Genomic DNA, 11599 nt, shown 5'->3' with positions numbered 1-11599 from the left:
GCCTCTACTTTAAAGAAGACACAGGAACCAACAAGAGAAAGCAACACAGTAGGCAAACAGTCCACATCAGACAAGTAAGAGGAACCAAGGGCCTGGCAGTCAATGGACTAAACCCTGGGAATTCAGGCCAGCAGGTGAGCAGGCTCTGGGAACTGGGGAACTGGGGGCAGGACGATGGATGCTGGTTTCCTCCGACACTGAGACCCTGGCGTTCAGAGTTCATTGCCACATCAGGTACCAGTTACCAGACTGGGGCCTGACATGGCAATTTAGCGGCTAAGAGATCCCAATCATTCTCTCCACCAATTATTTTCTCCTTTGTCCAAGTCCTCCTCGGAAGGGTGGTACCCTCAGCAAGTACGTCATCAATGTGGCAACCTTTAGTTGTACCCATGTGGACACCTGGCCAAAGCCAAACCTATCAGTTTCTCCAGCAGGAAATGTGGAATTAGGGTTCAGAGACTAATTGGTGTCCCTCCCTCCCTCCCTCTGTCTACCTACCTTTCTTTCTTTCTTTCTTTCTTTCTTTCTATCTATCTATCTATCTATCTATCTATCTATCTATCCCTTTCTCCCCTTCTCTTCTCTTTCTCAGTGTTTAAAGGGGAAGTCAGTCCAGACGCAGACCAACGAGTCCATTTTATAGTCTGTGCCCCTGGTCCACGAAAAAATCTGCAGAATGAGAGCGAAGTAAACACAGGGAGAAAAACATGAAGGATGGGAAAGGTGACTTGCAAACACGGGTCACTAACTCTCCAGTTTCTGACCGATTCTAATATTTGAAAGCCAGAGGTAGAAACCACGACGAGGTAAGGAGACAGTGCTCGCCGCTGCGGACGATAGCCAGGATCCTCTCCACACAAGAAAAGGACACCCAACACCGCTCCACCTTTCCCCTTTCACATACGAACTGGCCCGGGCATCACGTCCCAGTGCCTCAGAGAGGTTCAGTGGCCGCTTCCAAAAGTCATCAGTCATCGGTTCCTCCCCTTCTACTTCGTCCATAGCTCTTGAAAACGCTGATGTGTTTTTGAAAACTGGCCCAAAGACTAAAAGATAAAGCTTCCTTATCATTTCCTCATGTATCTCGAATACAAAGGTCCATATTTTAGGCTTTTCTTCAGAAGAAAGAAGCGTTTTCAAACGCTCGGCCTACGCTGGACATTTTTGTCGAACAAAATGCCAAACCCTCACTTTCTCCTACGTATCATTAAAAAGTATGAATACAGGAAGGAGGAGGAGACGGACGAGAAGTAGGATGATATGGGGGCAACTGGGTGGCTTAGCAGGTTAAGCGTCCAGCTTTTGATTTTGACTCAGGTCATGACCCCACGGTTCAGGGGATTCAGCCTCGTGTCTCACTCCATCTGACAGCACAGAGCCGGCTTGGGATTCTCTCTCTCTCTGCCCCTCCCCTGCTTGTGCACACGCAGGCGCTTTCTCTGTCTCTAAAAAATAAACAAACTTAAAAAAAAAAAAAGACATGACAAGAAACAGGAAGCTATGGCGTAGAGAGGAAAAGGAAAAACTTCTCACTTTCCACATGCACTGTTTTTGATACTTGAGGTGCATTATCATTTTAATCCTCTCAGCGGCCTCATGAGGTAAGTACCGAACTCCAGAAGGATTATCGTGAGGCGGACAAACACAGGTTCTGGAACCAGATGGCCTAGGTTTGACTCACAGCTCTGCCATTTATTTAACAATCTTTGTTTCCGTTTCCTCATCTGTAAAATGGGATGACGATAACAGGTGAGACTTACGTGGGCTAGTACGTAAGAATGGGCGCCCTACGACACCTTTGATGATCGCTATTACTGCCACTTTACAGATGAAGACAGAAGGGTTGAGTTCCTTGCCCAGAGTCACACAGCTAGTAAGTGACAGAGTCCAAAGTCCGCTGTATAACCATTCTGTTCCATAACTTCCATATCGCTTTTGCTCTCTCGGTGCTCTGTTTTAGGAAAGTGGGAGGCCATCAAGCTGCTCAAAAAAAGAAAAGGAGAAGAGAACTGAGGTAAATACGACCACCCCGACTCCCACTGTAAGGTCCTGCCTCATTTTCCCTAGGAAGTCACCCCGACATCACCGAGAATGGAAAACAGAAGCCCAAAGTCTACCTTCAACAAGCTAGAACAGACTTTTGAAACTCTGAATCGGGCTAAGAGAGAAGGAGCTGTCAAATCCAGTGAAGGAGTTCACGAGGACGTAAGCAGGTGCAGATCTCAGACGAAACTGGCAGAGCGCAGTTGTCCACACAAGATGGCTCCTCCAGACAGAAAAACAATCTCTCATCTGGAGCTACACGAAAGGACCAGTGAGCTGTCAGAGGACATTTTCTAGGACCCATTTAGCACCAAGTGTTGCACGGGAAAGGAGCTCAGTGAAGAAACACACAGACTCTGCAGCAGGCAGACTGTGACCAGTACAGATAGACTCGCAATTGCAAACAGCCATGCATCGCTTCTTTTTTCTGGAGATAACGAAAGGCTAAAATAACTCATCCGCTCTCAGGTGCCTACAACCCTGTATCATAATGTCCTTCCTCATCCAAACCTAATGGAAAAAAATAGGTCCGCGATTAATTTGTTTTATTCAAAGATGACCAAATAAAAAAGAATCAACACAGATGTGTATAAAAAAAGACCATACGAAAATGAAAGATACAAATTTTTTAAAAATGAAATAAAACATTGACCAGAAAAAAAAAATACAAAAATTGTTGACAAATAACAGGGAAAAAATTACTAATATCACTAAGCGTTTAAACATTAGAAACAACAAAAAGCAGGAGGAGAAAAGATAGGGGGAAATCTTCATGACATTGAATTTGGCAAGGATTTCTTCAGCATGACACTGAATAGCACAGGCAACAAAAGAAAAGTAGATAAATTGGACTGCGTCAAAATTTAAAACTTAGGTGCATCAAAGAAAACAACCTGCAAAAGACAATCCATGAAATGGGAGAAAATATTTGCAAATCATCCATCTGATGATGTGTTAATATCCAGAATATATAAAGAACTTCTACAGGCTTTCGGCAGGACCTGCCATCTTACCGTAATTTGCGGAGATGACCAACACAAAGGGAAAGAGGAGAGACACCTTCTCTATGTTCTCCAGGCCCTTTAGGAAATAATGGCGTTGTTCCATTGGCCACATACGTGTGAGTCTACAATAAAGGTGATATTGCAGACATCCACGGAATAAGCACCGTTCAAAAAGGAATGTCCCGTAAATGTCATCATAGCAAAATTGGAAATGTCTACAATGTCACCCAGCATGTTGTCGGCATTGTTGTAAACAGAAAGATGAAGGGCAAGATTCTTGCCAAGAGAATTAATGTATGTATTAAGCATATTAAGCAGTCTGAGAGCCAAGACAGCTCCCTGAAGTGTGAGGGGAAATGATCCAAAAAAGAAGGAAGTCAAAGAGAAAGGTACTTGGGTTCGACTGAGGCGCCAGCCTACTCCACCCAGAGAAGCAGTTTGCAGGAACAAATGGAAAGGAGCCTGAGCTACTGGAACCCATCCCGTATGAATTCATGGCATGACAGGTGTCAAGTAAATAGTCTCCAAGCTATTAAAGAGAGAGAAAGAGAGAGAGAGGGACAGACAACCCCTATAATTCAACAACAACAAAACAACCTGATTAAAAAATGGGCAAAGGACTTGAATAGACATTTCTACAAAGAGGATACACAAACAGGCAAGAGACACACGAAGGATCAACATCACTAATCACAGGGAAAAATACCTCAAGAGACAACATTCGCACCCATGAGATAACAATAAGATAACATTTTGTACCCATTAGGATAGCTGCAGTTAAAAAAAAAAAAAAGTGTTGACAAGGGTGTGGAGAGATTGGAACCTTGTTGGTAGGAATGTAAAATGGTGCAGCAGCTTTGGAAAACGATATGGCAGGGCCTCAAAAATTTAAAACTAGAATTACTATATGATCCATCAATTCAATTTCCGGGTATGTACCCAAAAGAAACGAAAGCAAGGTCCCAAAGACATGTTTGCACAGCACACCCGTGTTCACAGCAACGTCATTCACAAGAGCCACAAAGTGGAAGCCGCTAAAGGGTCCATCAGTGGATGAGCGGGCAAGCGAAATGTGGTCTGGACACGCGGAATATTCATCCTTTAAACGGAAGGAAATTCTGACACGTGCTACAACATGCGTGAACCTTCAGGACATTATGTTCTGTGAAATAAGCCAGTCGCAAAAGGACAAATACCGTATGATTCCACTTAAATAAAGTACCAAAAGTAATAAAAGTTAGGGACAGAATGTAGAATGGTAGCTGCCAGGAGCTGGGGGGGTGGGGGGGGGGGAGGGGAGGATGGGGAGTTGTTTAATGGATATAGAGATTCAATTTTATGAGATAAAAAGAGTTTTGGAGATTGGTAGGACCACAATGTGAATGTACTTATCACTACTGAACTGTATATTTAAAAATTATTAAAATGTTAATTTTTTTGTTACATGTATTTTACCACAACTAAAAATAATTCAATTAGAAAAATCTTTTTATAATCTTAAAGCTCAGAGCTGAGTTACAATGTTTCTGCCATGATATGTAATAGCAGAGAGCAGGAAACAAAGCATGTGGTAAGAGAGCCCAGGGAATACGTGGAAAGTGATCACAAATGTGAAGTCTATATTGAAAGGGCCACGAAGGAGAAATGATATGCAACACAGAAAGCAACAAGCAGGACAAGATGACAAAAATGACCAAAACAAACAAAATTTTAAAGGATTCAAGAAAAAGGTGATAGGGAAGACATAATGGCAACCCAACGCATGTGTAATTCCAATATTTACTCTGATGCAGAGAGCCAAGTAACTGGAAATCAAAAAAATTAAAGATCTATTTTTAGAAAATTTAACACCAATAAAAGAAGAATGAACTTACGTATTGAAAGTACCACTATTGGGGCGCCTGGGTGGCTCAGTTGCTTGAGCGTCCGACTTCGGCTCAGGTCATGATCTTGCGGTTCGTGAGTTCAAGCCCCGCGTCGGGCTCTGTGCTGACCGCTCAGAGCCTGGAGCCTGCTTCGGATTCTGTGCCTCCCTCTCTCTCTGCCCCAACCCCTCGCATTCTGTCTCTGTCTCTCTCAAAAACAAATAAACATTAAAAAAATTAAAGAACAAAAGAAAGTACCCACTATGTCCATGAGAAAATTGTTACAGAACGGCCCACACCAAGACATCTCCTGGTATAGCTACTACACTTGAAAAAAAATAAAAGATATTTTGAGCAGCTAGGCCAAAGTGCCAGCCACCTTAAAGTTAAAAAAATTCTGATGCTTCAAACTACCAACACAAAATAAAGGCAGACCATGGGAAAATGAATTTGATCAAGTCCTCAGAGAAAGTCCGACCCAGGAATGCTATATCCAGCCTTACTGCTGTGTAAGGATAGAGGCAACAACAAGTATTTCTCAAACGCACAAGAACTCAAGGAATGAATTCCCATGAACCTCCTGGAGAAACTACAAGAGGTCAGAGTTCAACCAGCCAAGAGATGACAAGAGAAACTACTGTAAAAGGGCTGACAACAGACATTGATCCGTTTCGCGAAGCTCTGAGAACAATGGGGACTAAAATGGAATGTACGTGTTATACGATACTGTAGAAATCATACTACTAGCAAAAATTGGGAGGAGCTGGGGGAAGACAAAGGTGGAAGGTCATGTAGGGAAGCTGACTTTGTCATCTTTTCTAGGCTGGGGTCAAAATACAACATTTCAGTCTGATAAAGCAATTGGGAGTAAGATACGTATATTGAAGCCCTGGAAATTTCACAAGAAAGAGAAACTGGGTACGGGATGGGGGAAGCAAAAGTGATTGCAGCTCAAAGCCAGCAGGTTTCTCTGAATGAAGACAAGCGTGAAATTACCAACAAAACACTAGAAGAAATTCAAACGGACCACAACCTTTCCAAATCATCAGAAGGTACACACGGACCACCACCCCCCACCACACACATACAAGCAAAACTGATCATACAGTCAAATACTATGAAAAAGCAAACAAAATTCAAAGGCCTAATGCCAAATATGATAACAGAAGTAGCATGCAACTTCTTTTTAACAATGAACGTAAAGCATCTAAAAATCTATTAAAAGACCATATTCGTGTATTGGGTCACGAAATAAAAAAACAACCACAATAATGCCAGAGACGCAGCTGCGACAACCTAACTGAGAAAGGTTGAAAATGCAAGGCTGCCCAGAGCTTTGCAGGCAAATGCAAACCACAAGACAGTGGAGGCTCTGAAACTCACTCTCAGGCCATAGGAGGAGGCATCAAAAACAAGGAAAAATAAACAGAAGCACATTAACAGGAGACCTTCTTCCACGTCTGTCAACCCGCGACTTGAAGCGAAAAAGATATAGGCAACATATTTAAAAACCCTAAAGACAAATCAATCATATAGGACGAATCGATAAGCTAAACTCTATACTTTAAGAGATAAAAATGCACAACTTTTGCAGGCATTTGATGGGCTCAAACCAAAAGCTTCGCGAACGACTGACCTTTGCAGCCTTGGAACAGACTAAGGAATTAGGTCTGGAAGATGCTGGCAGCAGATATCTGAATCCCACTTGTGGGTCCCTCGGCAAAGAGGAATAGAGTGGGAGAAGCACCTCCCGGGACATGTGCCCGCCTCCACCCTTCACCTGCTGCTATTCCGTCTGGCCCTAGTAGCCTCTTGACCCCACAGATGCTACCAGTTCACCCATAGCCCCGGCCACTCCAGACAGTGCCCAAGTTAGTGGGTACACCACAGCCCTTCCCCCCAGAATGGTTCAGCCTGCTGTAGACACCACACCCTAGCGCCCGTACAGATTCGGGTCAGAGCCAGACAGGATTCCATAGTCAGTTTGTTTGTTTGTTTCCTTGCTGGTCTTTTTTTTAAACATTTATTCATTTTGAGAGAGAGAGAGAGAGCAAGCAGGGGAGGGGCAGAGAGAGACAGGGAGACAAAGAGGCTCCACACTGTCAGCACAGAGCCTGATGCGGGACTCAAACTCACGAACCGTGAGATCATGACCTGAGCTGAAATCAAGAGTCTGACACTTAACGGACTGAGCCACCTAGGCGCCCCTTTCCTTGCTTGTTTTTTGTTTGTTTGGTTTTGGCTTTTTTTTTTATGTTTACTATTTATTTTTGAGAGAGAGACCGACAGAGGCAGAGTGCAAGCGGGGAGGGGCAGAGAGACAGGGAGACACAGAATCCGAAGCAGAGCCCAACGCGGGGTTCAAACCCACGACCCGTGAGATCATGACCTCAGCCCAAGTCAGACGCTTACCCGACTGAGCCGTTCAGGAGCCCGTCCTTGCTCGTCTTTGATGAGGGAAGCAGTTACGGGGGTAGACGACAGATTTTGGATTTGGACCACAGTGTTTAAACCACAGTTCGGTCACTTACAAGCTTTGGGAGCTTGAGTAAGTGCCACGGCCTCTCTGGACTTCAGTTTCAGAAGTCACCAGGCAAAGAGACATGTCATAAGATGGGGGTACTTAGCAGGGCCGCTGTCAAGGTTGAAGATAATGAGCGTCAAGTATCTGCTACAGCACCTGACGAGTGGCATCTGGTCAGCGAGTGGTGGCTGCTTCGTCATTACCACTCCCCTCAAATCTTGCCCCGGGAGCCCTCCTGCTAGACGCAGGACATGAACCCATGTCCTCTCGGGTCATAATAATGCCCGTTGGCATCAGAGAAGGATGAGAAGTGATGAAATGGCAAGTCTTCTCTGCCCCTCCACGGTTTATACCACAGCCCAGACAGCGCATGCTACCAACAGAGGCTTCACATACATGCACATACACACACACACACACACACACACACACACACACCCCTTTCTAGGGCACTTTGGCCCAGGAAACGCTGAAACCTTTCTTTGTTCATTTAATGTGTGTGACCAGGGCCTCTCATGACTATGTGGATGCACCTCTGAAAGAGCACAGAATATGGGGGGTGGGGGGGGTCTCTCTCTTGGGAGTCTCTCATCATTAAATCTCCCCCCCCCACCATCTTTTGTGCTTTTTACCAGCCCAACTCCACGAGGCATTGATAAGGACATAGTATCTGGGACATGAACGACAAGAGCAATGAACGTTTAGTGATCACCTACTATACCTTAAGTGCTCTACATAAGTTGTCCCAGCGACTCCTCCCACTAACCCTAGAGACTATGAGAAATTTCATCCCGGCAAGTACACATGGGGAAACTGAGGCTCAGAGAAGCTATATAATATGTGCAGTTAGTTGTTGGGCAGCGGGCAGCAAAGCTTGCCTTCTGTTGACCACAGAGCCCAGCTCCTCAATGCCAGGCCTTGGGCACCCTAGTCGTCTGTTGGAGTCTGAGTCCCTACCCCCTAAAACAAGGTTAGGTGCTGTTATGAGCCATAAATGTGTCCCCTGAAAATTCCTGTTGGAATCCTACCCTGCAATGGGATGGTCCTCGGAGCTGGGGCTTTGGGAAGGTGTTTAGACAGAAGTCATGAGGGCGGAGTCCCCATGATGGGAACAGCGTCATAAGAAAAGGAAGAGATTATAGCTCCATCTCTCCTGGCCACGTGTGGATACGGTGCAAGGCAGCTGCCTACAAGCCGGGAAGTGAGCTCTCACGAGGACCGGGCCATGCTGACGCCTTGCTCTCAGACTTCCCAGCCTCCAGAACTGCGAGAGAAAAACGCCTGTTGGGTCAACCACCCAGTCTATGGTATTTTGTTACAGCGGCCCGAGCTAAGGCAGCCGTCTACTTAAGTGTCTGCATCTCCAGGAACAGAGTATAAGCTGTGTTCCTGGTCACAGGCAAGGTCTGGGACAGGTGGGGAACAAACTCTAGGACAAAAGTGGGCATGCTCCTCCCTACATGGGAGGGTTATTCCAAAACAGAGGAAGACTAACCAAGCCAATTCCTGAGAAAAGACAGAGTCATCTGCAAGACGTCAGGGAATTGAGGCAAACGCCAGAGTGACTTTATAATGAAAGAGACCTGTTCCCAATTCTCGTCCTCAGAGGCAATTACTTTCCTCCAACTTCCACTTAGGTAAGCTGTTGTCACACACAGATCTTTAGACCCTCATTTCTACCACCACTATCTTCTTTATTTTTTTTTTTGTTTTTTTTAATGTTTTTATGTATTTTTGAGACAGAGAGAGACAGAGCATGAACGGGGGAGGGGCAGAGAGAGAGAGGGAGACACAGAATCGGAAGCAGGCTCCAGGCTCTGAGCTGTCAGCACAGAGCCCGACGCGGGGCTCGAACTCACGGACCGCGAGATAGTGACCTGAGCCGAAGTCGGACGCTTAACCCACTGAGCCACCCAGGCGCCCCTATTTTTTTTTATTTTTTTTAATGTTTTTATTTATTTTTGAGACAGAGAGAGACAGAGCGTGAGCAGGGGAGGGGCAGAGAGAGAAGGAGACACAGAATCAGAAGCAGGCTCCAGGCTCTGAGCCATCAGCCCAGAGCCCGACGCAGGGCTCGAACTCACAGACCGCGAGATCGTGACCTGAGCCGAAGTCGGACGCTTAACCCACTGAGCCACCCAGGCGCCCCTATTTTTTTTTATTTTTTTTAATGTTTTTATTTATTTTTGAGACAGAGACAGAGCGTGAGCAGGGGAGGGGCAGAGAGAGGGGGAGACGCAGAATCCGAAGCGGGCTCCAGGCTCTGAGCTGTTGGCACAGAGCCGGACGCGTGGCTTGAACTCACGGAGTGTGGGATCATGACCTGGGCTGAAGTCGGACGCTCAACCGACTGAGCCACCCAGGTGCCCCCACCATCTTCTTTAAAAAAAAAAAAAATGCTTTTACGGGAGTCCTTTGCTCACGCCCGTATTCCTACCTGCAGTTTCAGGCCGCTATGTAAGGAAGCAGAAAGCCCAATCCGCCCGTGTCCACAGCTTGGGAGGAAGGCAGGCAGCCTGCTGGCACCACCATCTGCTACATCCAGTACCTCTGAATTCCGATCTGGCCTGGCAGCTGAGGCCCCTCTCTCCGGCCCTCTGGTCCTCAGATTGAGTTCACGTTCCGCGCCCGCAGGCTACAAGGCAGTCTTTCTTCAAAAGCCAACGTTGTACAACAGCACGAAGTCTTCCCGTTTCTTCTCCACCGACTCTGGGGATTCCCTCCTCTGAAGTGCAGTCCTGAGGGCTTCCCTTTCCTCCAGGCCTCACTGCGCTCCGGGCTGCAGGCCAGGGTACCCACCGGCCTAGGGCCTCAGTCCTCCCTCTGAAGTTGAGGGTTTCTCTGTGACCACGCCAGCTTTGGGTTTCTGGACTTTCCATCACCCTCGGGATGGCTCTCTGTAACGGTTCCCGCCACTGAATAATGTCCAACTGGATTGTCAGTCTCGGGTTCATACTAACAGTTCCCTTTGTTACATCACTCTGATTTTCCAACAGTAACAGTAATAATAATAGCATTAATGAGAGCTGATGCGTAAGTGCCAGACAAGTAGCTAGGATCACCACGTGCGTTAGCTCAGTGAATCTTCACTGAGAAAATGAAGTTCAGAGACATTAAGAAACTTCTCCAGCACCACAAAGGTAGTAAGAGAGTAAGAGAGCTGGAATCCTAAATTAAATCTGCCTGGCCCCCAATTTTTTTTTAATGTTTATTTATTTTTGAGACAGAGAGACAGAGAGAGACAGAGTGCGAGCGTGGGAGGGGCAGAGAGAGAGGAAGACCGAGAATCCAAGCAAGCTCTGAGCTGTCAGCACAGAGACCGACGCGGGGCTCAAACTCATGAAAGTGTGAGATCATGACCTGAGCTGAAGTCGCACGCTTAACCAACTGAGCCACGCAGGCACTCAGCCTGGCCCCCAATTTTTAAATACGAGTAATAAAACAGTATAGTTATATAATGTTAAAAAAGAAAGAAAGGAGGAAAACCTTTTCCCCCGTTAAATTCTCCATGAAACCTTCAAAAGAGAATACCACACAAGTTGTGGTTTTCCCAATCTTTGGGGCTTCTCTTAATCACTAGCCTCCCAGAAATTCATTTCTCAACCCAGCAAGTCAACAGCAAGGTGTGTGCCCTATTGTTATCATTTATATCACCATACTAGAATCAACTGTTCCTATGTCTGGATTCCAAACGAGACTCTGGGCTCTTCAAGATGAGCCTCCACACCCACAGGGTCTGGTTTATAAAGGCCCTCGATAAGGTCTATAAAATTGCCATAACTGCAGGTTCTGCCATGCTATCTGTGCTATGACATGGTTCCCAGGACTTTAAGGTTCATGGTCCACTCCCTTGCTCAACCCAGGAAAGGGTTGGGGATGAACAGGATGCCTCTGCCGACAGCAAGTTACAACCTTGATAAGGGAAGTCAGCTTTCACCTCCCGCAGCTGTGTGGAAACTTACAACAGACGACGACCATCTCGGGCATGAGGGAGGAAGGAAACCTCGAGTTCAAAGAAGGCCCAGTGACACCAACGCTTTGCCGGCCCTCCAGGTGGGACTGGGCCTCAGCCACCAGGCTTTACACAGAGAGCACTGACTCTAAGTAGAAGATGGGCCACAGGCAGAATTTCAGGGGAAAGCACTGTGATCTGTTGAGTT

The sequence above is a fragment of the Lynx canadensis genome, chromosome C2 (genome assembly GCF_007474595.2).
Source record: "Lynx canadensis isolate LIC74 chromosome C2, mLynCan4.pri.v2, whole genome shotgun sequence".
NCBI classification, from domain to species: Eukaryota; Metazoa; Chordata; class Mammalia; order Carnivora; family Felidae; genus Lynx; species Lynx canadensis.
The sequence above is the reverse complement of the archived record's forward strand: the minus strand, read 5'-3'. Positions refer to the sequence as shown.